Source organism: Danio rerio, chromosome 24, assembly GCF_049306965.1.
Source record: "Danio rerio strain Tuebingen ecotype United States chromosome 24, GRCz12tu, whole genome shotgun sequence".
In the NCBI taxonomy this organism is placed as follows: Eukaryota; Metazoa; Chordata; class Actinopteri; order Cypriniformes; family Danionidae; genus Danio; species Danio rerio.
The window spans coordinates 3,980,397-4,006,329 of record NC_133199.1 but is presented as its reverse complement, the minus strand read 5'-3'; the positions used below and the strand labels follow the sequence as shown (position 1 = coordinate 4,006,329).

At 35.2% G+C, this 25,933-nt stretch overlaps 1 protein-coding gene and 1 long non-coding RNA gene across 9 annotated transcripts in view; one reads left to right on the top strand and one right to left on the bottom strand.

Annotated features, from left to right (window-relative positions):
* adarb2 (adenosine deaminase RNA specific B2 (inactive)) overlaps positions 1–25,933 on the top strand; it is a 597,874-nt gene that overhangs the window by 315,813 nt on the left and 256,128 nt on the right. For all 7 annotated transcript variants that reach the window (XM_073941371.1, XM_073941369.1, XM_073941375.1 and 4 more), the window contains 4 exons: positions 2,887–3,136; positions 5,273–5,370; positions 17,830–17,990; positions 18,917–19,023. The gene's annotated coding sequence lies outside the window, so the exon portion shown is untranslated. The remainder of the gene's footprint in view (positions 1–2,886; positions 3,137–5,272; positions 5,371–17,829; positions 17,991–18,916; positions 19,024–25,933) is intronic.
* LOC137489203 (uncharacterized) overlaps positions 8,057–25,933 on the bottom strand; it is a 143,481-nt gene continuing 125,604 nt past the window's right edge. Inside the window, exons 4-5 of one of the 2 annotated variants that reach the window (XR_012399663.1) lie at positions 23,201–23,317; positions 8,057–8,202 (exon numbers count right to left, since the gene is read on the bottom strand). This is a non-coding gene — a long non-coding RNA (uncharacterized lncRNA). Of the gene's footprint in view, positions 8,203–19,306; positions 20,034–23,200; positions 23,318–25,933 lie in introns of those variants that run through there. The other variant, XR_011008567.2, reaches the window with a different exon arrangement.

Here is a 25,933-nt window from a genome sequence, read left to right as displayed (position 1 = left end):
TGTTGTTGTTGTTATTATTATTATTAATATTTATTAAATATGAGTTTAGTTAAATAACTTATTTATAATATTAATATTGTTGTTGATGTGGTTGTTATTGATTATAGATCCAGAGTGGCGACCCCTAATAATCACCCCTTAGTAACAATAATATTCCTATTAATGATTAACAATATACTATTATTTATTGATCTGTGCAACTATTATAATTTCCATATCTTCTGCATTCAACAGCAATTTATTTAATGTACAGCAAGAAGCAATAATCTCAGTAATAATGGTGATCCATTGTGGTGATCTCGATCAAGAGCAGCCAAAAGTGATAATTTATTTCTATATTTTTTTCTGCAGTTATAATTTATTCATGTACAAATAAACATCGACTTTGATGAAAATGTCATTGTGTAGGTTATGTTCACACAGAGTAACTGCACAATATCGTGGTTGTTCAGAGCTGTAAGTTAAATGAGTGCTGAACAGTGTCATTAGCCATGCAAGTCACTTCCCATCATGCTTTTAGTTTGCACAGTTGTTAGAGCGTCTGGCTTTGGAAACTGCAACTCATTGTCATAAGAACATTTTGGCACATAAGCATGATTCAACTTCATGTCTGGCAAGATCACCAGTAATCAGCTATGCATAAAATTTACTTTTTTTGCATGAATCGGTCAGAAGCAGCTGTTAAGACAGGCAGTTTAATTAAAGAGCCATGTATGGGACACATTTTTAATGTAAAATCAGGTAAAATGTTTGTTTTGGGATCTCAAAACTGATTGCAAGTTGAACTCTTTATCCAAGGGTGGTGGGAACAACGGAGTGTTATTTTTTAATCATGATATAACATTATAAATGTTGTATGTTTTCATGTGTAAAACATTAAAGCTGCATAATTATTAGACAAAATAATTATTTAGGCCTAACAAATAAGATTTATTTATTCTAATTGCATACAAAATTTATATTTTGAATAAATACTTTAAAAATAACCAAACTAATAAACTTTGTGATTGATATTTTTTGCTAAACATAAATGAAAATAATAATAACAAAATGTTTGTAACATTATCATCAATACCTCCAGTGAGTTTTAAATGCATCTTATTGATTTATCTATTGTGTGAAGTGTGGAGCTGCTTATTTTTGTCCCTGAATATTAAGTAAACCAACCTCATAGAATTGAACTAATTGGATTTGACTTGTTCTTGGTATATTCATACCCTATTCATATATTTTAACTGATTAAATTTAATAACATTTTTATTTTAACATATTTAGACTGAATTTTGGCAATCTGACAACATAAATTTGACAAAATAACTGAGTTAAAATGGTCATGATTCATTTCATGATTCGCACCATGTCCAAACTACATAATTCTTAATGACTACTACCAATTTTGTATTTAATCATTATTAATGATGTATTAGCACTGGAAGTAATAAACCCATTATATCTATTTTTTTATAAAGAAATGGTTTTCACACAATAAAGAATCAAATATTATAAAATGCCCACAAGATAGATGCAATACTAGAAACTACAAAATTAAGGCCAACAATACATAGAATAAATATATTGAATTAATAAAATAGATGAATTGAGAGGAATAATAAAAAAACGGTCACACTTTACAATAAGGTTCATTAGTTAATGTTAATAAATGCATTTACTAACATGAACAAACAATGAACAACACATTTACTACTGTATTTGTTCATGTTAGTTAATGAAAATACAGTAGTTCATTGTTAGTTCGTTAACTCATGGTGCATTAACTAATGTTAACAAGCATGGACTTGGATGTTAATAATGCATTAGTAAATGTTCAATTATGATTAATAAATGCTGTGCATGTGTTGTTCATGATTAGTTCATGTTAGTAAATGCATTGACTAATGAACCTTATTGTAAAGTGTTACCAAAAAAAATATATGTACTATATATTTTTTTCTCTTCTTGTTTTTTTTTTCTTTTCCAAGATATCACACCGACTTTTTCAAAGCTTTAATGACAAATGGCTCAAATAAATATATAATGGGAAGTAAAACCTTTCCCAAATTAGAAAAGAGCAGCTTTAAAGGGTCACCGGTGTCCAGGTCTTTAGAGACCTCTGGCCCTGAACACAACATATTTCAAGGTGTCAGTGAGGCCAGTGAGGCAGTTCTCCTGTGTAAGCACAACCGCCATCAAGAGCCAGAGAGGCCAAAAGATTTCTGGGCTGCTGACTCCATGTGTTCTGCCTTGAGAGTCTTACTGCAGAAAGTGCATCTGAGGGAATACCATGCAGTGTCCTACTTTAAATGCCGGACGCTTCTTATTGTATGATGGGTACTGTATAAAATGCAGCTCCCATTAATCTGCTCACTTCCATCTTTTATGATGGATTTTGATCAATGCAAAGAAGTCTGCCACTCTTTATATCAATATCGCAACATTGAAATGAACCGCCAACTATTCTGGCATATATTTTACGCAGCGTATGCCCTTCCAGCAACTCAGTACTAGGAAACATCCATACATTCTCGCATTCACAAACTACGCCCAATTTAGTTCATCCAATTCCCCTATAGCGCATGTGTTTGGACTGTGGAAGAAACAGGATCACCCAAAGGAAACCAACACCAACATGGGGAGAACATGCAAACAAGTCCAGCCAGGACTCGAACCAGTAACCTTCTTGTTGTGAGGCGACAGTGCTAACCACTGAGCCACAGTGCTGGCACATAAATAACAACGAATATGCAATATAGATCTGAAAATTAACGTTACCTATGACACCAAGGAAGCACACTAGCATTTTAACAGAGCCAGTATGTTGTAAATCTGTTGTTGTCCAGCGAGCAGCTCATTAGATGAGTAATGAAGACTCTTCCGCTGTGTGTTCAGTGATTTTCTTCCAGGTTTCAGTCCCTGGTGTGACGGACTGGAGGAGATGGACACATCTCTTAATCACAGAGCGGTGGCCAAACAGAGGCTGCAGGAAGACAGACTCATTATCAACAAGCCCCCGTGTCCAGCGAGACCACCTCCAGAACCCGAGGGAATTGAGCAAACACCCGGCCTGATCCCTGCCTAGTTTACCGCCGGGACCAGATGAAGCCCTTTAGCTAATGAGACTCCCTCATGGTTAGCTGCGGTAAGATACTCTTAATCAAATACCAGGTAGATGATGGGCAGAGGGCAAATGCAATGTTTAGGAAAGCAGTGGCGTTGAGTGTTTGTCAAGATATAAACTGGCTTTCACTGTAAAATAAAATAATCTGTTAATTAAAAAGTGTGATTTATGGGACTTTTCCATTTATTTACAGTCGTGAATTAAATGATGGGACTTTTATCTGTGATCAGTGGCCATTTGATGTTGAAAATGAAACTTTAGCAGTTTAAGAAAGTGACTTTAATTGGTATTTTAGTAGTTTGAAACAATATGGTGTATACAAAGCTTAGAGAATTAAGTCTGTTAAATAACAACACATAGTACTGGCAGTTTATTGCTAAGCTTTTGTACTGTAATTTATTAACATAAGTACAGAAAATACCTCACTTCAAATGATTAAAAATGTCAATTAAAGTCACTTTTTGTTGAGTTGTCAATGTTAAAAGCTGTTGGAGGACAAATCAAGGTTCCATAATGCAGTTTTAAAGCAGAAATAATTAAAAAAGGTATAGAGTTTATTGATTTTTTTTACAGTGTGCCATGTTTATAAGAGACATATTTGATATGCTGAAGCCTAGTCCAGTTGATTTCAAGACTTAAAATTAATATTTGATAAAGTGACATATACTATATCAAAGTTGTTGTTTTATGTATTCAAGCTTCTTTGTCTTAAAATGTTTTAACTTTAACTCCAAACTCTTCATTTCTTATATGCAGAATCATGGATATGATAATTATCAGTCACGCACACCACCTGAGGCACCAGTTACACCAGTTTTAGTGTTGACGCAGGCACATTTACATTTAATTTGAGCAATCTCAATTTGATTTTAAGCAGGTTTTGTTGCCATGAAAACTTACGCAACATGTCTAACCCAAGGCACTTTGCTCAAAATGAGTTTAACAAACTCTGCATTGTAGAGTAAGTTTTGGATTGACAAAACCAAACAAATCTGAGCTGATCTAACGCTTGATATAGGCTTTCTCTGTTAACTCTGGGTTTAACCCAGAGTTTGTCGTTAATGCTAGAATATTTCTTATTCTGGGAATGTCACTTTTGGCTTAGCTTAGCATAATGAATTTAATTGTGTTTGACCATTATCATTTCCTTCAAAAAATTCAAAAGAGTATTGATAATTATCCGCTTTAAAGTACTAATATGCCACAATGAGAGTTCACTACATGACTAAAGTCTTGTCGCCTTTCCAAGTTTTAGGAACAACAATTAATAACTTATCTTCTAATATCTTGATACCTCAGGCTGTTGATGTTGCCATCCACTCTGCAGATCATTCGCACACCCCCATACAGAATGTAACCCCATTGACTGGTTTCTGTAAGAGTCTTGGCTCCATGCGGGTTCAGATAGGTCTTCTGTAGTATTTGTAAAGTTTGGGATGCAGTTCAACAGATGATTCATTGGAAAAAATCTACCTTCACATTTCCAAATGATCAACTTAAAGTCAAGTTATTATTTGTTGCTTTTACAAGTGGGATCGACAACAAGACTTTTGTCAGGTAGTGTATTGTTCCTAGTAATATTGGCCTAGAAAATAGTCATTTTACATTTGCCGTTGATGTTAATACACAATATAACTACTGAAGACTCAAGCTTTAAATAGGACAGTTATTGAAATTTAAATTTTTTTATTTAGTTTTAATTTAATTTAATTTTTTTACATTTTTGAACGAAATGCTAATGACTGAGCCAAAATTAACCCAGTGAGAACAACATATCATCTGAACGTATTCAAAAACGATTCAAGTCAACTGTTTAACTCTAAGAGACTTATAAAATGAGCCTTTTTACCCCTGAAAAAGTTGGAGCGTTCCTTTAATATCTTAAAGTTTCTTTATAATCTGCATATTAATCAGGGAAAACTTTCTTTCTTAGACAACAGACCCATCTCTCATTAACAACAAAACCCCTTTAACATGTGCAGATAAAAACAAAATGCACCTGTGAGAACATGTGAAAAACTCTTGAGAACCGGCAGCAATCTCCACTTTACACCTGAACAACTTGGATGTGCCTTAATATGTCAGTGTTGAAGGCAGCCACACGTGTGTCGGAGTAAGGTTTTGTGTTTAATTGTTCCCCCGGTGTTCACTCTACAGGATGCATTCACTTGCCGTCTCAAAGGGGTCTGAGCAAAACGAGACTGTAGGCGTTTCCTGGCTCGATGGCATGATGTATCGCAGTGTGTCCCAACAAGGTAAATCTTCTGCTCCCCTACTGCGCATACTGATGACACTTGATTGAACCCCCCAAATGTTTAAAGGCATTAATAATCTTGGCTTGGTGACATTTCCTTTTCAAACTCTGGCAATCTGAAGTGTGATTAATTAAAATGTGTGGCACTTACCACCAAGGGATTAATTTAGGTGATTCAACTGTGTGAATAGTTTTTTGTGACTGTGTGAAAGCAATGTTTCAACATCACACCTTCCTTTGTGAAAGCTCGGACTGACGTCAGGCTGAAGCCCACCATTCTGTCCTGCATCTTAAAGTGAATCCAAAACTTTTTTAAGTGATACTTGGGCTGGTTGATAAAACAGAAATGTCATGTCACTACATAATCTCAAATCCTGATATTGGAACAGCCTTCTGCAAAAGTTTGACCACCATTGATAATTTTAGTAATTCACTCTTCGCTAAGCCACACCTGAAAACTGCCATACACCAATCGTGGCTTAGCACGTGTGGCTGTCAAGCTTTTGATTAAGGGGAAACAAGCCAAGGCGTGGATTAAGCCAGGCATGTCCAAACTCGGTCCTGGAGGGCCGGTGTCCTGCAAAGTTTAGTTCCAATGTCAATCAGACACACCTGGGCTAGCTAATCAAGCTCTTACTAGGCTTTCTAGAAACATCCTTGCAGGTGTGTTGAAGCAAGTTGGAGCTAAAATCTGCAGGACACCCGCCCTCCAGGACCGAGTTTGGACACCCCTGGATTATGCAAATCTGACACCAGGTATCCTAAAAGTTTGGACAGGGTGATGGAATTTTTTCCCTTTTCAAAATCTTAAACCCAAGAGGAGAAATGTCAGCGTGGATCAAGCTCTGTGAGCGGCGCTAAAGTAGCGGAGTTAAGTTTTGTTTTCGATATTCCTGACATTCAGTGATAGATGGCAATAACTCACACACCACTTACCCTAAACAGATCTAAACTATGTTTCCTACAAAAATACAAAGCAGGTTATGTTTCCCAGCTGTCTTTTTCTTTTTTTTTTGCTCGATATTATGAGCACTGCTCCGTTTAAGCCTTCGCCATAGTAGTCATACGAATAGCAATCATATTTCCATCTGTTTTAAGCTACGGAAATGTTTAATTTCATATCAACAAAACTGAGCCCTTGCGATCAATATACTTCACCTCGAGCTGTTTTTCAGGAATTTATATGCCTCATGTCCATGACAGAGCTACAATTCACCGATGTTTTCGTCTGTCTTTTGGAGATTTAGTCATTGGTGATGGCGTTATAGCGGGTTAGTGTCTGCTTTTAAATTTGGTGTCTGATTAATATTTGCTGGGTGGCGCAGTAGGTAGTGCTGTCGCCTCACCGGAAGAAGGTTGCTGGGTCTCTGGTTCGAACCTCGGCTCAGTTGGCGTTTCTGTGTGGAGTTTGCATGTTCTCCCAGCGTTTGCATGGGTTTCCTCCGGGTGCTCCGGTTTCCCCCACAGTCCAAAGACATGTGGTACAGGTGAATTGGGTAGGCTAAATTGTCCAAAGTGTATGAGTGTGTGTGTGGGTTGCGGCTGGAAGGGCATCCGCTGTGTAAAAACGTGCTGAACAAGTTGGCAGTTAATTCTGCTGTGGTGACCCCGGATGAATAAAGGGACTAAGCCGACAAGAAGAAATTAATTAATATTCGCTGGTAGGGAAATCTATTTGTTCATGTTCACTGATATTTATACTTTGATTTGCATTTAAATGTATTTATTTATTTCTCTTAACTGCAAATTAGAATAGAAACAGTATAAAAAGCACATAAACATGCTGACAGTTATAGGTACTGTACATTGTTATGGGTCAATGTTACTAATATCCGGCACAAATCTATCAATGTCCCCTTTCTGGCTGTTCTTTCTGTGATTGAATTATGTAGAAGCACTGTCCATGTGTGTTTCCTCTCTGGTTAGTAAGGGGCGGGGGGCTCTACAAGTCAGTGCTGTTTTGGCAGAAAGCATTGAACTAACGGCATGTTTTTGAAAGGGTACTTTTGACATCTTTTGTGCTCATTTTTAGAGTTTTAAAATGCTATCTAAACAAAATGTGCACTTTTGATAAACAATTCAAGTATTCCTGAATATATTTTGCTCTTCATTTCAGTTAAAGAGTGTTCAAAAATAACATCTGTTTCTCCAAGAGCTCAGAGACGAGATCTAGCTCCATTCTTGCGAGACACCTCAAGCTGCTGCTATCAGTAGAAGTCGCTGGAGAACTATTACGTTTGATAGAATGATTACAGTTTCTGTGGTTTCCATTGCTGCTAACAATTCCAGCACTTCAGATTTGAGACGATATGCAGCACTTGTAATGTTAGAAATGTATACAAATTTTGGGGCAGTTGTGGCCTAATCGTTGGAGAGTTGGACTTGTAATCAAATGGTTGCAGGTTTGCTTGTGTGTGTGTGTGTGTGTGTGTGTGTGTGTATGTGTGTGTACACTTGGATGGGTTAAAATCAGAGGATTATTTTGACTGTGGGTAAATGCAGTCCAACATTGGACATCTTGAGGAATATCACTGTTTGAGGAACAATTTCGACTTTGGGTGAAACCATAGTTGACAAGGCTACAGGTAACTACAGGTGATATTGTTGTCTTTGCTAAACTATATTATCTCCATTGTGGTAAGATAGAGGGAAAACACTAACACAGATGTACACTGAACACACTTTTTCCCGGAGGGTGATTTATTTACAGCGTATTGAGTGGTACAGTCTAGGTGCAGTGGATGTCTTCTGGCCACGAAGAGTGCAGGTGCTTGGGGGAAAGAGTGAAGTTGTACAGGGTGTGAAGGTGCAGGCGCTGATCAGCTGCTGGATTCTGCCGTGAGAGAGTGAAACTGATATTAGCTGGGGAGATATTCGAAAGAAATGTGGTGCGCAAACTGGAGATTGAGGACTGGGGGGGACAGACCAAAATGGGAGATGGGTCTGAAGTACGGGAGACTCCCAGGAAAAACGGGAGTGTTGGCAGGTATGGTTTGAGGAGCAATTTCGATTATAGGTGAAACCATACTTGACAAGGCTTTCTTTACTTTTTAAAAGCGAAACTACAAGCGATAATGTTGTCTTTTCTAAACTAAATTATCTCTATATATATATACTTGCTATATGTACTTAATTCCAAAGATGTTTGTTTTTACGGTAATTTAGTCCAACAATGGAATATCACTGTTTGAGGACCAATGTTGGTATGGTAAAACTGTACTTGACAAGGCTTACTTTACTTTTTTATTTAAAAGTGAAAGTACATGCGATGTTGTTGTATTTGCTAAACTAAATTATTTCCATATATACACTTAATTCCAAAGTGGTTCAGGTTTACGCTAATGCAGTCCAACATTGGAAGTCTGGACGAATATCACTGTTTGAGGACCAGTTTCGACTATCGGTAAAACTATACTTGACAAGGCTTACTTTACTTTTTTAATTAAAAGCAAAACTACATATTAATGTTGTTGTCTTTGCTAAACTAGATTATCTTTATATATATACACTTAATTCCAAAGTTGTTAAGGTTTTCGTCAATGCTGTCCAGCATTGGACATAGTGAGGAATATCACTGTTTGAGAACCAATTTCAAGTATGAGTAAAAAACATAGATCCTGTTGTCTCTGCTAAACTATATCTTGCAATTTACACTTCCTATATACACTTAATTCCAAAGCTGTTCAAGTTTATGGCATTGGAAAACTTGTGGAATATCAATGTTTGTGCATACAAGCTTAAAACTTGGACAAAATATATAATTTATTTCGTAACCCACAAAAAGGAACCATGATTAATCCTATGGCGAATCGTCTACCAGCTGATAAATTGCATTTCTGAAGGAAAGTTTACCTTTGGAGAAAGGCGGATGTTGAATTTAGCCTCATCAATTCACTAATAACTTTTCCCAAGGGGTCGCATAAATCTTTCTTGGGCAGGATGGGAAATGTATATTCAAGCACAATTGCCGCCAAGTTGCATATATTCCAGGAATAGAAGATTACCAGTCAACTTTATGATGTCCCGTATGTATAATCTGACTGTTGCTGCACGCTCTAGAATTGCTTCAGAGTTAAGCTTTGGTGAGTTTTGCTGAGTGGAGCCCCTTCCTGATGCAAGTTATCGTTAGTTTGCAGAGGAAACGTATTGCGCAGGCTTCACTCGGTTCTGTTTGACTGCAGCAGCAAATGTCATTTTGGATGATGCAGCACAATAACTTTGCATGCTAATTCAGAAAAGCATGTCTCTGAAATATGAAGACGACCCATCAAAGTAGTTTTAATCACTCGCAGAGGCCAAGGATGAATTAGTTTGTGTGTGTGTGTGTTTGTCCTTGTCCTTTTGCCATGAGTTTTCACACTGCACTTCTTTTCTCTTCTCAAATGCTTTAAGTAAAGCTGATAAAAAGAGTGAGAATATGATTATTATTCAGAGTGAACATAGAAACTGATTTTGAAGTTGGCACGTTTTAATTATGAAGAACATTTCTGTTTCTCTGTGATTTTTTATTTAAAGCAGGTGAAAATGTAAAGCTGATTGAGACATTTGAGTCAAAATGCTAAACAGATTTCAGATTCTCAGCTTATTGAGAATGATTAATTATTGCATGTTATTCCAAATTAAATGTTTATTATTTATATAAATATTAGTCATTTAAAATGTTTCACACTGAACATTTTTCATAATTTTGCCCTTCGTTTGATCATCTATACCAGTGGTCACCAAACTTGTTCCTGGGGGGCCGGTGTCCTGCAGATTTTAGCTCCAACCCTAATCAAACACACCTGAACAAGCTGATAAAGGTCTTACTAGGTATACTTGAAACATCCAGGCAGGTGTGTTAAGGCAAGTTGGAGCTAAACCCTTCATGGACACCGGCCCTCCAGGACCGAGATTGGTGATCCCTGATCTATACTGTATGACAACTTTCCATCCTCCAATCAATTCATAAATGTCAAAATACAAAGAAATCGAAACAGAAACTATAGCTCATATACTGTATATTAGCATGCGAGCTAATGTTGTTTTGTTTCTAGATTTATTTTGGGTTCGAGTAATAGATTTATTTTAGTTCATTTATTTAGTTAAGGGGTGACACGGTGGTTCAGTGGTTAGCACTCACAGCAAGAAGGTCGCTGGTTTGAGTCCCGGCTGGGTCAGTTGGCATTTCTGTGTGGAGTTTGCATGTTCTCCCCATGTTTGGAGTGGGTTTCCTCTTGGTGCTCCAGTTTCCCACATGCACCCTTATATAGCTTGTTGGATGGTCATTATTACCACATTTCCTAAAGATTTAGAATAAAAAAGGACTTATTTTTAAATATTTAAATTATTTTAAATATTATTAATATTTATATTAATATATATAATTATTTTCAAATATAATTTGAAAAACAATAGGAATCTGTTAAAGTTTTAAATTAAAAACCGTAGCCTATTGTCATTTAATAGGCAAATGACAAACTAGCCAGCACATTCAACTTTCCTCAGTCTGAATTTGGCCCATTTAAATAAACAATATTTAAAACATAATAATAATATAATGTAGTGCTTCACATTTTTCTAGCCTCTTGGTCTTAGGGTGCTTTCACACTAGCAACTTTGGCCAGCACCTGGGTTTGTTCGACATCAGAGTGCGGTATGTTTAGTTAGTGTGAACGTGTCTTCTGAACTCGGGTGCGCACCCACGAACTGTACCCGAGTCCGCCTGAAAGAGGTGGTGTGGGGTACAGTACACGCGAATTCTGGTCCGGTTCACTTCTGCTATGAATGCAATCATACCACTTAGCGGAAGTGAATCGCCGACTGTACAACAAACTATCCTTTTCATAACGTTCTTTTGTGTGTGTGTGTGTGTGTGTGTGTGTGTGTGTGTGTGTGTGTGTGTGTGTGTGTGTGTGTATCACGCAATGTACCTTGGTGACAAGCGGTACTGAGCCAGGGCAATCACAGTGATAATGTCTGCTTGTCTCCTCGAAAAGCAGCTTATGCAGACATCGTGTGATGTTCTAAATGTTTCTAATATTTTCACGGCAGACGGACGCGAGTCGCTTCCTGTATGTCCAAAACCAAAAGATTCAGTAAAAGCAGAATGACCATGATGTGCGTACACCTTTCCATTTTGGCGCTTTGCTTTCATGTCCATTACCTAGCAACAGCCGTACACACAACAGCACCTCGATGATGCAAGTGTATCAAAGTTCAGAAGGAAAAACGACAGTGTGAACAGAATCCAACCGAGAAGGTGGCAAGGGGGGACAATCGAACTTGGGTACGAAAGCACCCTTGTGAAAGCACCCTTAAAGCCTTTTTCAATTAGTTATTTTCACAGTTTATGATGCTATAGCAGTCAAAATAGGACAGGTGAGCTCATATATGACTAATTCTGGACCTTTGTAGGTGAGGTGTGTGTATTCCAAACCACCCGAACCCCTCCTAGCTACAGGCCTGTAAAAGGGTTGAATTTAGTGCCAATTGTTTTATGTTCAATCAACTTAATATTGTAAAAACTATTAAGGTAAATTAATTAAATTGTGTTGGAACGACATCAAGTGATTGTGTGGAACCCAAATTTTTTAAAGGTGTACACTCGTTACGAAATTACACTTGCTGTTTGTTTAAACTACTTATTTAAAATGAGCTAAAACAACACAATTCTAGAGAGTTTAAGCGGGACAGTTTAATTGTTTTATGTTCAATCAACTTAAAAATTGTAAAAAAAAAAAAACATTAAGTTAAATTAATTGGTTTGCGTTGGAACGACATCAAGTGATTGTTTGGAACCCAACATTTTTTTTAAGGTGTACACTCATTACGAAATTACATTTGCTTTTTGTTTGAACTACTTATTTAAAATGAGCTAAAACAACACAATTCTTAAAAGATTCAATTCAGCCTCCACCACGGTGACTGAAGCTCTGTACAAGACTTTTGGCCAGCGGAGAAATTAAAATGGTCGTGCCGAACTGAGTCTGGTTCTCTCAAGGTTTTTTTTCTTTACTCTCCTATTAGTGAAGTTTTTTTCCCTCTCCGCTGTCGCCACTGGCTCACATGGTTCAGGATTGGTAGAGCTACGCATCGATGAATTTGCTCTTCAGTGTTTGGACTCTCAGTAATGATTTCAAATCACACTGAACTGAGCTAAACTGAACTGAACAGAACTTAAACACTAAAAACTGAACTACACTGTTCCAGTTAATATGACCATTTATGTGAAGCTGCTTTGACACAATCTACATTGTAAAAGCGCTATACAAATAAAGATAAATTGAATTGAAGAGATTGAACAGGACAATTTAATTGTTTTACGTTCAATAAACTTAAAATTGTAAAAAAAAACATTAAGTTAAATTAATCAATTTGCATCGGAACGACATCAAGTGATTGTGTGGAACCCAGCATTTTTATTTTTACACTTGCTGTTTATTTAAACTACTTATTTAAAATGAGCTAAAACAACACCATTCTTGAGAGTTTGAGCGGGACAGTTTAATTGTTTTACCTTCAATCAACTTCATATGTAAAACCATTGAGTCAAGTTAATCGATTTGCCTTGGAATGACATGAAGGGATTGTGTGGAACCCAATATGTGACCTCAAAAAAATTACTTTGCTGTTTCTTTAAACTACTTATTGCAAATGAGCTGAAAGATCACAGTTCTTGAGTTTTTGAGGGGGGTAACCTAATTGTTTTATGTTCAATTCACTTAAATTAGCACAAAAATCTAATAATCTGATCTAATTCCTTCATGTTGTCATTTTTGCAGTGTATCATCATCATAACCACAGCATAAACTGTAGATTCGTTCTTTGTAGATTTGCATTGTTTTTGACCCAGTTCTCTAGCAGAGCTGCGCAATTTCGCCGTTTCAAATGACTGTCATTTCTAACACAGCACTGTCATTACTTCACAATGACTGACATTTATTTGCCAAGAGTTTGATCTCTTTGCTATTATTTTTTATCTGACATCTCTTCGCCCCTCAGACTGGTCTCTGTCTACATTTGTGGACGGGTGAAGGCAAATGTGGACGTCTAACCTCCTATGTTATCTGACATCGGGCCGGTTTAATTTACAGCGGGTCGAGGAACAGAAAGTCAGCCCTCCGTGATCTTTTACAGGACAAAAGATGAGGCTTTTCCAGCACAGGCCACACGGCTTAACTTGTGGGATTTACACAATAGCCTTTCTTTCATTTGTTCCTAAATCTGAGGCTTTGACAGACAGGCCAGCTTTATTCTGTGTCTCCAGTGCTGTTTAATGCTGACGATACTCTGGAGACAATTAGGAAATCTTTTCCCATGCCCCAGTGTGACATCCATGGACTTTTAAGGTAGTCTTAATTACAGACATCCACTAAAACTTGACCATATCATTCATGCTTTGATATTTACACAGTTTTTACAATAGTTTTTTCATGGACTTGTCAATCTTGACATTTTGGCCTTCTTTTTGTTTTATTTTTTTTTTAAATCTGAAATATACACATGTTGTTGCTCTTTTTCGTGTATGATTTCAATTACAATTGAAGTTCAGTGAAAAAAATGCTGGGTTCCACACAATTTCATCATGTTGTCAATTAAGTTAACCAAATTGTTTTTAAAAAACGAAGTGGATTGAACTTAAAACCATGAAGTTGTCCCCCAAAAATATCAAGAGTTGTGTAGATTCAGCTCATTTTAAATACGTACTCTGAACAAGCAGCATAAAAATGACTTCTGGGTTGCTTTAAAAAGAGTTCCTAATTACTGATTATTAATTAATTACATAATTCCAATTGTATCTAAATTAGGGCTGCACGATACTGGGAGAATATGCGAAACTGCTGTTGAATATTGCGATACCAGTCTGTCTTACATTATTCAGATGTGGCTACTGAGAATGCACGAGTGAATGAATGTGACCATACGCAGTGCTGCAGTAATGCGTTGCACAGCACATAATGGAGAATTGCTATTTTTACTATTAGTTATGCTTTTAAATCATTTATTTATGTTAGGATGTTCAATTAAATGTGTACAATTTTTTTTCAGATCTAATTAGTTCTAGATCTGACAAACAAAAAAACTATGTCAAGGTGCATTTAGTCTTTAAAACATGAGCAAAAACCTCAGCAGATATTCTGACTCTGATTGACTGTTGTCATTTTCTTCTCTCTCATTTGGACTCCCACTATTAGTGTTTATTTTCAGTTTTGGGTTCGCCTTTAAACCACTCCAGCCATAGCTGAACAGCAGCTATTGGGGAGGCGGGGATAGAGAGGCCCCATCTAATTGGTCTAATTTAAATAGACAACTGATGAATAATGTAATTTATTCAGCCTGATCTCTTGAGGAAATTTAAGTATTTTACGTTTTGTCAGTTTAGAGGCTAATTCGTATGAATTTGTATGAGTTCTGTCGTACGAAAATGTGCAATTTTTAAAAAGGAGGTGTGGCACCAAACCCAAAACCTTACTGTCAATTGGGAATAAGGAAATCGTACTAAACTTTATGAATGAGATCATACGAATTCATAGAAATTAGCCACTATATCAAAAAGAAACTAATTGCTGTGAGATTGTGTTGAATTTATCACACGTCTTCCATACTTGTATTGCATGCTACTATATCTAAATATGTAGTACCTCCTGTTCTTGTTGTATTGAATTAAAAAGTTTTTTTTTTTCAAATAATGAAAATGATACTATTGCAATATATTTACTTTTGTAATTTGTATGTCTGAAAATAAATTTAGTTACTCAATAAGAAATTTAATTACTTGACCTAATACTACTTAGAATCCCTATAACTCTCAGTTCTATGGACAATACAATTAAACTATTTAAAGTCTTACATTTGCGTCAAGTATCGTTTAGCTTTATCAAAAAGATTTACCATGTTTAAACCAAAACAACATTTAGTTAAACAGAAAAAGGAAAGAAAAAAACCCCACCAAATTATATACATTTACAGAATATATTTTCATTTATAGGGTATATGCACAGTTAGTGTTTCTTCCCATACAGATAAACTTCCGGTGAATGTTTAATGTGACTTTTTTATTTTTAATTTACACAGTTCCTTTTACAGCATCGACATTGCAATGTAATTACAATGTAATCAGTTGAACAAACCTCAACTTTCACTTAATTGCTAAAGCCGTTTACACGCATGCACCCGTCAGGATCAGCAGGTGAGAGCAGAAATTCTATGAAAAATACTAGGGTAAAATATATGTTCATATTTTAAAACACTGTGTGGAAAAATGCAATTTAATGCAGTGCTTCTTGTATGTTCGGAGACCCACCTTATATCGTATATCACTCAGGCAGTGAAGATCACTGATTTTTAAAAAAAAAAACAGACCTTAAACATGCTGATTTTGTAAAGGCATACAGCTCACAAGAAGCCTTCGATGCAGGTTACTGACCAGGTTCCTTCTGTATATACTCTATTAATTATTGATTTATTCTCATTTTCTCATTACTTCTTAAGCATGTTGATTTATCTGATAAATGTAACCCTCTTTAGATAAAACAATATAATTATTCTACAAAATATATAAAATACATTAGTATAACAATATACAATTACAAATTTCTGAATTGATATTTGTAGAACTGTTGATTTTTATTTTTTACAAAATGTAATGCTAGTAGATTATACATAAATGTAAGTTACTTAAAAATAAACAGTGATGCTCTTTTTCAGTGGATAAGTAATTTAATTACAGTATAATATATATATATATATATATATATATATATATATATATATATATATATATATATATATATATATATATTTATTTGTACATATACTATATTCATATTTGTGCATATACATTAGATTAGTCAGTACTGAAGCCAAATCTAGAGCTTATTTAATAAAATAACTCCAAAAACTAGTACTCCCAAATGTATATGTTATAGAAAAATATTTTATACAAATTTTAAAAAGAGGAAAAGTTAAAAGATATATTGCTTGTATATTTTGTTTGAATTTAATTGTATTATCTATCAATTTCTAAATATGTTTGGTCACTAAAATCTAGTTTTATTAAATATATCTGTTTAATAATCTGTTTTGTTAAAATGCACCAAATTATATAGAGAAATGCATATATATATATATATATATATATATATATATATATATATATATATTTTTTTTTTTTTTTTTTTTTTTTTTTTTAATCATGATTATTTTTATGACTTATGTAGTGATAAAAAATACTCTTAAAATCAAAGATAAAAAAAACATCAACAATATTATTAAACTTGACTTCAAAAATTCTGCAAATTTCTGCAAAACAATGCCTTATTGGCATACTGAAACATTTACTATACTAATCCCCAACATTGTCTTGACTTAACATCACTATCAAATCATTTACATTGTCATACCTGATTGCAAATATTACTACATAGGCTGTTCTTCACATTGATTATGCTAGCTGTAATCATAGCACACTAAACAAGCTGTCATCTGCCTGGCGCACGAATCTGACCGGCTCAAAATGAATTCTAAATGTTTACTACTACCATCTGCTGTTCATACGGAGGAATATGATTTTCCCTCCCTTCTTCAGAACCATGTGCTTCTATATCCAAGTTAAGGTAACCGTAGCACATTTTCCTGTTCCACTCACCCCGAATCATTTGTAGTTAATTCAGGAACAGGTGATATATCACATCTCTGCATTTAATCAAGCATAATAAATGGCTCTAAGCTGATCGTTAACACTCATTTAGCAAACACCCCCTCTCTCGTCTTATAGTCCTCCTTTAACACAATAAAGGATATTTAACTCTACACTTTAAAGCTGTTTTGGAGCCATTTTAGTTGTTGTTGCTAAGGATACGCTGTCACCATGGCAGTAAAATCATCTGTGATACTAATATATCAGTGCGTTTTGTGCCTGAAGTAGACCGTGGGGGAAATAAAGCCACGGAGAATCAGAGAATTCTTGTGATTTATCTTTTATAGCGCAGGCCATCCGGTCAGGAATGACAATGCATTCAGGTCAATATGTCAGTCTTCTCTATATAGAAGGCATAGATTAAGAATGCTCAAGGTTAGGCCACAGTCAACACATGCTAATTGTGTTGAGTATGTTAGTTGTGTGTTATGCACAGATAAACTGAAGTTTAATAGCTTGGCAGTATATATATATATATATTTTGTAAATAAATTGGTCAGGGTGACACAGTGGCTCAGTGGTTAGCACTGTCACCACACTGAAAGAAAGTTGCTGGTTCAAACCCCAGCTTGGTCAGTTGGCTTTTCTGTGTATCTGTTTCCTAAATGGTAGCATATATTTTTCATCTAATTTAAATCTAATAAAGCTTACTGGATCTTCTTAGTACTTCTTTTTCTTTTTTAGTTTCAGACTTCAGAGAGAGATTTTTCTTCATTTTAAACCGACTATTAACCTGCATCAATTCTTTTTTTTTTTCCCTCATGTTTTTTGTCCTCCCAGGGTCTCTCGTGAATGTTTAAGCGGTGGGGTTCTGACCATCAAACCTTCTCTGCAACCTATTTGTGATTGATTAACCGCCATTCAGCGTTCACACCAGAGGAGAGAAAAGTGAATGAGAGAGAAGGAGTTTGCATCCAGTGCGGTCTTGTAATCAGCGACAGGTAAAAGAAGCTATATTTAGCAGCAATCACACGTCACATCAATCATCGATGATGCTTTCAAATGCAGCTATTATGGAGCATTATTATTATTACTGTTATTATACTAATCAAGCATTTCTTCAACCAATGATTTGATGTTTTGACTTATTTTTATAGGCTAATAATCAAATAATTAAAATATCTATCTATCTATCTATCTATCTATCATCTATCTGTCATCTCTCTGGTTGTCTGTCTATACCATTTCTACATATTTTGTTCATTAAAATTTCAGTTTTAAGTTTAATTTACTAAAATGTAAACATGTTTCAACTTATTTTTTTAAGTTTTGTATTTTAACTTATTGTTTTAAGTCAGTTTAATGTAAGTCAAAATTACTTTTATGGTTGGTTTGATTTTTTTTTAGGACAATTGCATTTATCTTATTTCCCACTGAATTCCTAAATTCTCCCTAATATTTTAAGACTATTATTGTATATGCATAATGAAATAACCTTTTCATACTTTCTGAAAGAGTAAACTATAACACAACCCAGGCTCATTCTGATTACGTAGCCCTATATACTTTTCTGGAGAGCATCAAATACGTCCCAGGAGCTACGTTTTTTGCAGTTGTTGTTTTCTCGAATCCATCAGAGGCAGCGGTGTGCGCTTTTTCAGATCTCAAATTTCTCTCGCGAGTTCCACATTAATCCTCCAGAGGCCGCTGTCACCCTTCCCTAAACCCAACCATTAGTGTTTTAAAAACCTCCGATTGACGAGGGCCCACCCACTTTCCTAAACATAACTGACAGTGTTTTTAAAAGCGGTCCAGAAAAAGAAAAGCCCTCGCGACTTCCTGATTTTTACCATGTTTCCAGATTTTACTGAATACTGATTTTACTTTTATCTTTGTCTTGGCTGCTTTCTGGAATCAATCTTCGCAGGACTCGAACCCCAGCGTCACAGTCAACTCCGCTCTGTCTCAAATCCTCCAACATAAGCAACGAGCCACTGGACAACTAGTAACAGCGGAAAAGCCGCCCATGCAGAGGTAAGTGCGAAAAGGAACGGTGTCATACAGCCTCATAACGTTCATTTTACTGAGGAAATGCAGCCATACAGTCCTCTGGCTACATAATTTCTGTTCTCCAAAAATGTATACAGGGCTACGTTTTCAGAACAAGCCTGTGTTGCTATTACAGCATGAGGGGAAATGATGCACAAAACATCATAAAGGAAATCAGGAGGTTTTTTTTTTGTTTATTTTTTATCAACCCTCGGGACATTAAAGTGCTTGAAGATGAAGGAGCGTTCAATTAGATACACTGCAGTATGATTGAAGTCTTTTAAAGCAATTTATTTTGCTCTTTTTTTTTTCTTGCACAGTTTATTTAAATAAACGTTATTTAAAAGCCTCGCTTTTAGCATTAAATCAGCATTTTTGACATACTAAAAACATAAGGTATGCCTGAGTGAATGTGTTTTATCCCAGAACATCACCCAAGCAGAAAATGAGAAAACGTTTTATACTTTCTCAAATCGTACAAATGAAACAATAATGCAGGCCATCTGTTGCCAACATCAAATCAGTGAAAAAAACAAAACACAATGACCTTTTTCTGATGTCACAAGCAGCATATGCCAGCTAAAGGCATGTGTGAATTCTGGCAACTTAATAAACGACAGAATTACTACAATACAGCACTAAATACTGCACATGTATTCCTGAGGATTTACTCACCGGGACAACATATGGCACAATCAGTGTAGTCAGAATGAAAAAAAGACATTGGGAAAATAAGACAAACGAATACAGTGACTGTAATTTTGATTTTGAATCCACCCATGAATGCAATCTGCAGCTACCTTGCGGGATTTTTTTTTTCTGTCTCCGCTCTTAGTAAATCCAGGAAAAAAAAAGATATTTCCCTGCCTAAGTCCTGTGGAGTGTCAGGCAGGATATTGGTGAAGTGGCTTAACATCTTGCGCTTACGTTTCTCTCCAAACTTGTCGAGCAGCTTCAGATGTAGTCGTGCTCAGAGGAAGTGGTCTGAAGGATTACTGTCGGGGCGTAAAAGAGGCAATTAATCACAGTTTCGGAAAAACCGCCATATACAGTGGAACTTCAAGGACTCGTGGATTCTTTTCATAAGATGATCCAGTAGTCGCTAATTTGTGCCGAGTGGGCAGAGGGAGAGAGATGGAAAAACTTTTTTTAAAAACATGTTTGTGCTAAAGATATGTGACTAATTGAAATATCTCGAGCCGTGCCATCTATAGCTTGTGAAAATGATCTACAAGTGTTGCCTCAGACATTTTATTAAAGTGATAATTCACCCTAAAATGAAAATCTACTCTATTTACTCTCCCTCAAGTGGTTATAAACCTTCTCTCATGAACTCGTTCTTCTGTTGAACACAAAAGATGACATTCTGAAGAAAGCTGAAAACCTGTAACCATTGACTTTCATTGTAGGGAAAAACAAACACTATGGAAGCCAGTGGTTACAGGGTTCCAGCTTTCTTCAAAATATCTTCTTCAAGGAAGTGCTTTCCATAGGTGGTTTCCCAAAACAAAATATAAAACTACATAACCCTGTGTGAAAAAGTATTTGCCCCTTAATCTAATAACTGGTTTGGCCACCCTTATCAGAAACAACTGCAATCATTAATTTTTGATAACTTGCTATAAGTCTGTTACAGTGCTGTAGAGAAATTTTGGCCTGCTCATCTTTGCATAATTGTTGTAATTCAGCCACATTGGAGGGTTTTCAAGCATTAACAGCCTTTTTTTTATTGAGGTCATGTCACAGCATCTCAATCAGATTTAGGTCAGGACTAGGCCACTCCAAAGACTTTTCCTTTCTTTAGCCATTCAGAATTGGACTTGCTGGTGTGCTTTAGATCAGGGGTTCCCAAACTTTGCAGCCCACGACCCTTAAAATAAAAATTCCAGTGACTCGCGACCACCAATATCTTCTGAGGTGGTTATAAATACAGAAACCTTGCATGCAATTGCACATACACAACAAATAGACCCAAGTCTGTTCTTCGTAGATTTTTTTTTTATGTATGTCAGTGCTGTAAATGTGCCAGAAAGTTTAACCTGGTGTTATGAAATCAATCTGCTGCATCTCACGCTATTGCTGTGTCTTTAATATAATGTGATTACCCCAGGGGTCGCAATCCAATAGAACTAGTAACTATAAGCTACTATAGTAACTATATACAGTAGTATATTGAACTTATAAACAACATTTTTTTTCCTTTCAGTAGGTTATGGATAAAATATGGTAATTATGGTTTAATAAAAATAAATAGATTTTTGGAAATCACCAGGCGACCCCCCTTCATTGTCCCGCGACCCCTTGGGGGGTCCCGACCCCCACTTTGAGAAGCACTGCTTTAGATCACTGTCCTGCTGCAGAACCCAAGTTTACTTCAGCTTGAGGTCTCTAACAGATGGCTGGACATTCTTCTTGGGGATATTTTGGTACACAGAAAAATTTATGATTTCGTTTATCAAAGCAAATCTTGCCGGTCCTGAAAGAGCAAAACAGCCCCAGACTGCCCACTACTACCATTGTGTGGTTGGTATGATGTGTAAATGGGCAATACATAGACATGTGGAGAGTTTCAAACTAACAGTTTAGACATACTTGTATAGGTTTCATTCTTTCATGTAATATCAAGTTCCACAAGTAACAAATTTGCACGCTTCCCAAACTTTTGGTTGCTGAGATCCAGCACTGCTCTCCAGCTTACGTTGGGATTTCAGTAAAAGACAGGCTTTTTTCCCTGCCTTTTCTTCATCTCTGTCAGAGTTGTCAGATTATAACCTCAAGAGTAAACGTTTGCCTATTGTGGAAATCATCGTCTTGTCTCAGAAAACTCAGCTTATTCTTACAGAGGAACTAAAATGTAGGCATAAAACATTCCCGACCTGACGGATTATTCTGCACTAAAGTTTACATATGCTGATTAACTGTAAGTAATAAATGAATAGGTTTGCTGTAGTAAATGATTAGTAAATTATTAGATAAATGATAGTAAATGAAACAGCTTTCTGAAATTAATTGTTGGATTCATGTTATTAATATTTATGTTGTTAAATTAAAATGTATTATTATTATTATTATCATGTTGTCTAGAATTTAGAAAAATTCAACTTACTAAAACATTTAAATAATGCTTATTTGGTTGGATGAACTAGCTTTTATATATATATATATATATATATGGAACAAAATATACTGTCTTAAATGTAGATTTAGTTTAATCTAATTAAATCTTTTGTTTATTTATTATAATTTGTTAACATTTTATTTATTTATTTTTTATTTATTTACAGATCCAAGTAACTTCTTACTTTATTTGTATGTATAGCAGCAGGTTTGGAACAATACTGTCTCAAGTTTTGTCATTTTTGTCATTGTCATGTCTTAAGTGAAATATTTTACTTACAAATGAAATCAGAAAAACAACTGGCTCTATTTATTTTTACAATGAATTTTTTAATTAGTTGTATTAATTTATTTATTTATTTATTTATTTATTTATTTATTTATTTATATAGATCCAAGTTACAATATACTGACTTTATTTGTATATCTAGCTGCAGGATTGGACCAATATACAGCTGAAGTCAAAATTACTATTATTAAAATTATTCACCCTCATGTGATTTTTTTTTTCCTTTTCCAAATAGATGTTTCCCAAATGATGTCTATTTTAAATATAAATATTTTTAGATTTTCTACACAACAAACCAATGTTATGATTTGCCTATAATTACCCTAACTTTCAGCATTTAAATGTCACTTTAAGCTGAATACTAGTATCTTGAAAAGTATCTAGTCAAATATTATGTGCTGTCATCATGGCAAAGATGAAAGAAATCAGTTATTAGAAATGAGTTATTAAAACTATTGTGTTTAGAAATGTGTTGAAAAGAAACGTTTTTCCTTTAAACAGAAATTGGTGACAAAATACAACAGGGGGCTAATAATTCTGACTTCAACTGAATACTGAAAAATGGGTTCTTTGATAGAGGAGAAATTCACATATGTAATTCTGTGAACCTGCATCTCATATATTATGAGCGCGTGTATTACACTGTATGTCCATCAGCTCTGACAGCCCAGAATATCCGTCAGAAACGTTTCCCCTGCACCAATCAGAAAGCACCAGAAATGCACAGACAAATACAAATGCAGTTGTACAGCTTACCTTCGCCAGTACAGGTCTGTGTGATTGGTGGTGGCACAGCCGAGGCTTTTCCCTCAGGTCCTGCTTTTACAGTTCTCTGTGCCCTACTGTCATGCTGGATCTGTGCTTCAGTAACGCCTGACACAAGCGGAAGGGGAGAAGCAGTTTTACACTCTTTAATGACTCATGAAGTTTCCTAGTCTCAGCCTTTCCCCTTCCACTTGTAAACATACAGTTGAGGTCAGAATTATTAACTCTCTTTTTTTCTTTTTTAAATATTTCGCAAATAATGTTCAACAGAGCAAGGAAATTTTCACAGTATTTCCTATAATGTTTTTTCCTCTGGAGAAAGTCTTATTTATTTTATTTTGGCTAGAATAAAAGCAGTTTTTATTTTTTTTTAAACCATTTTCAAGGTCAATATTATTAGCCCTCTTAATCAATATTTGTTTTTCGATTGCCGACAAAACAATCCATCGTTATACAATGACTTGTCCAATTAACCTAGTTAAATGTCACTTAAAGCTAAATCTTGAGAATCATCTAGTCAAATATTATGTGCTGTTATCATGGCAAAGATAAGTCAGTTATTAGAATTATTAGTTATTAGAAATTAGTTGAAAAAGCGTGTATTCTTTCCATTAAACAGAAATTAGGGGATGGGGGCGGGGTGCAGGGAGGGCTAGTAATTCTGACTTCAACTGTAGATGTAATTTATTTCCCCTATTTTTTTCACCTTTTAACTTCCCTGTGTTTCGATGATAAGCTTCACTGACCGGAAATGCACATAATTAGCCCATTATGAAAGGCCAGCGAGCTGATACAGTTCTGTGGCATTCAGGACAGCCGTGTCTGTCTCTGTTTCACACGTTGCTTTAAATAGGGCCGTTTATTCAGACAAAGAACAGAATGTTAATGAATTTTAATCTGAAATATTCAGTTTTGTTGAAGTTGTAAAAAAGGTCACGTCATAATTACGGTAACACTTTACAATACGGTTTTATTAGTTCATGTTAGTTAATGCATTTGCTAATATAAACAATACTTTTAGTGCAGTATTTATTCATGTTTGTTGATGTTAGTTAGTGAAACTAAAGATGTTTATTGTCTATGACTTTATATTCGGCTGTCTAAAATATTTGTTGGTGATTGGTCAGTCGTGACATTCCAATAAATGTTATTCCCATATAACAACCACTAAATAACACATGCTCATCCGGGAACTTAGTACCACCTTGACCGTCAGTGAATACGTTCACATCCATATACTTACATCCACATTCATATATATCTGTTGTCTGTCAGCTTTGTGTTTTTGACTGTCTGGCGCCATCTTGTGACTGAATAATGCGCAGGTTAGTGCATACTCCATCAGCTGTTTTCATTTCTGTCAGCTTTGTGCTTTTGACTGTTTTTTTTTTTTTAGCTTTGCGTATAATTAAAGAACTAATAAATTATTACGGCTCAGAACAAAGTTTTTTAATTATTTTTTTTAATGTTTTGTAGCAAGTAGCTGTATAATAAGTGATATAAAGTACATCCAGAATGGTTGTTTTTGCTAACCAAAAGAATACCTTAAAATATTAGTAAATCCAGTGAATAATTTTTTTTTCAGTGTATGCACATCGTGTAAGTGTAAAAGTTGAAACTGTCCTCAGCAAACCACAGTGTTGTTCTTGCGTAACAATGGATGCTCCTATCAGGATGAATGCATCATCTTCCTCTGTCTCCTCGCAGACATACTGTACCTTTGGCACTTCCAGTCTGCAGTGTTAAGCACATATTGTGTTTAGCGATGCCCCTCCGACCCTGGCGACAGCAGCTTTATAATAACAGTCATTGTGAATTAACCTCCATCCTCCCAGAATGCCCCTCTGTCAGAGCGACGAAGCCCCACCTCCTAAAAGCCCTGCCACAGGAAGTCTATTGTTTTGTGTTTGTGACTCTGCATATGTTTGAGGTGAAATATGTTTTTTTTTTTTTTATCAGTCTTCTTGTGTTTTACCTTTTTAAAATATTGACTTTTAAAAGATTGAAATATTGCTGTTTTTCTAGGACTAATAATTTCATTGTGTATTGCAGTTCAGCCCAATCGGTGCTGTGGAGTTATGATTAACAAAGACCATTCATATAAAACCATTTTTGCTGTCTAAAATGAAATAAATAGTTGCTGACTGTATAATTAATAGTTGTTTGAGTCAGAGCACCTATTTGAATGCATTTTAATTGGTTTATCAGATATTCCCCAAGAGATATTTAACAAAGCAAGGATTTTTGTCACAGTATTACTATTTATTTGATTTATTTTCTATGTTAAAAACTTCTAAAGTCAATATTATTATTCCCTAATATATTTATTTTATTTATTAATTTTATGTTAAAGCTGCTAGTGTATATTATTAACCCTTTTTACATATTGATTTTTATTTTATCTTATTTTTTTTTATTAAAACTGCTAAAATTCATATTAGTAACCTGCTTACATATTTATTTATTTATTTATTTATTTGTATATTTATTTATATTTTTTATATTAAAACTTCTTAAGTAAATATTATTGTTTATTTGTGTGTGTATGTGTGCATACGTGCATGCATTTGTGTGTGGGTGTGTCTGTGCATGTGTGTGTGTTTGTTTGAGTTTGTGTGCATGTGTGTGCATGCGTTGGCACATGTGTGCATGTTTGTTTTGTGGATGTGTGTTTCTATGTGTTCGTATTTATTTATTTGAGTGTGTATGTGTGTGTGTATGCGT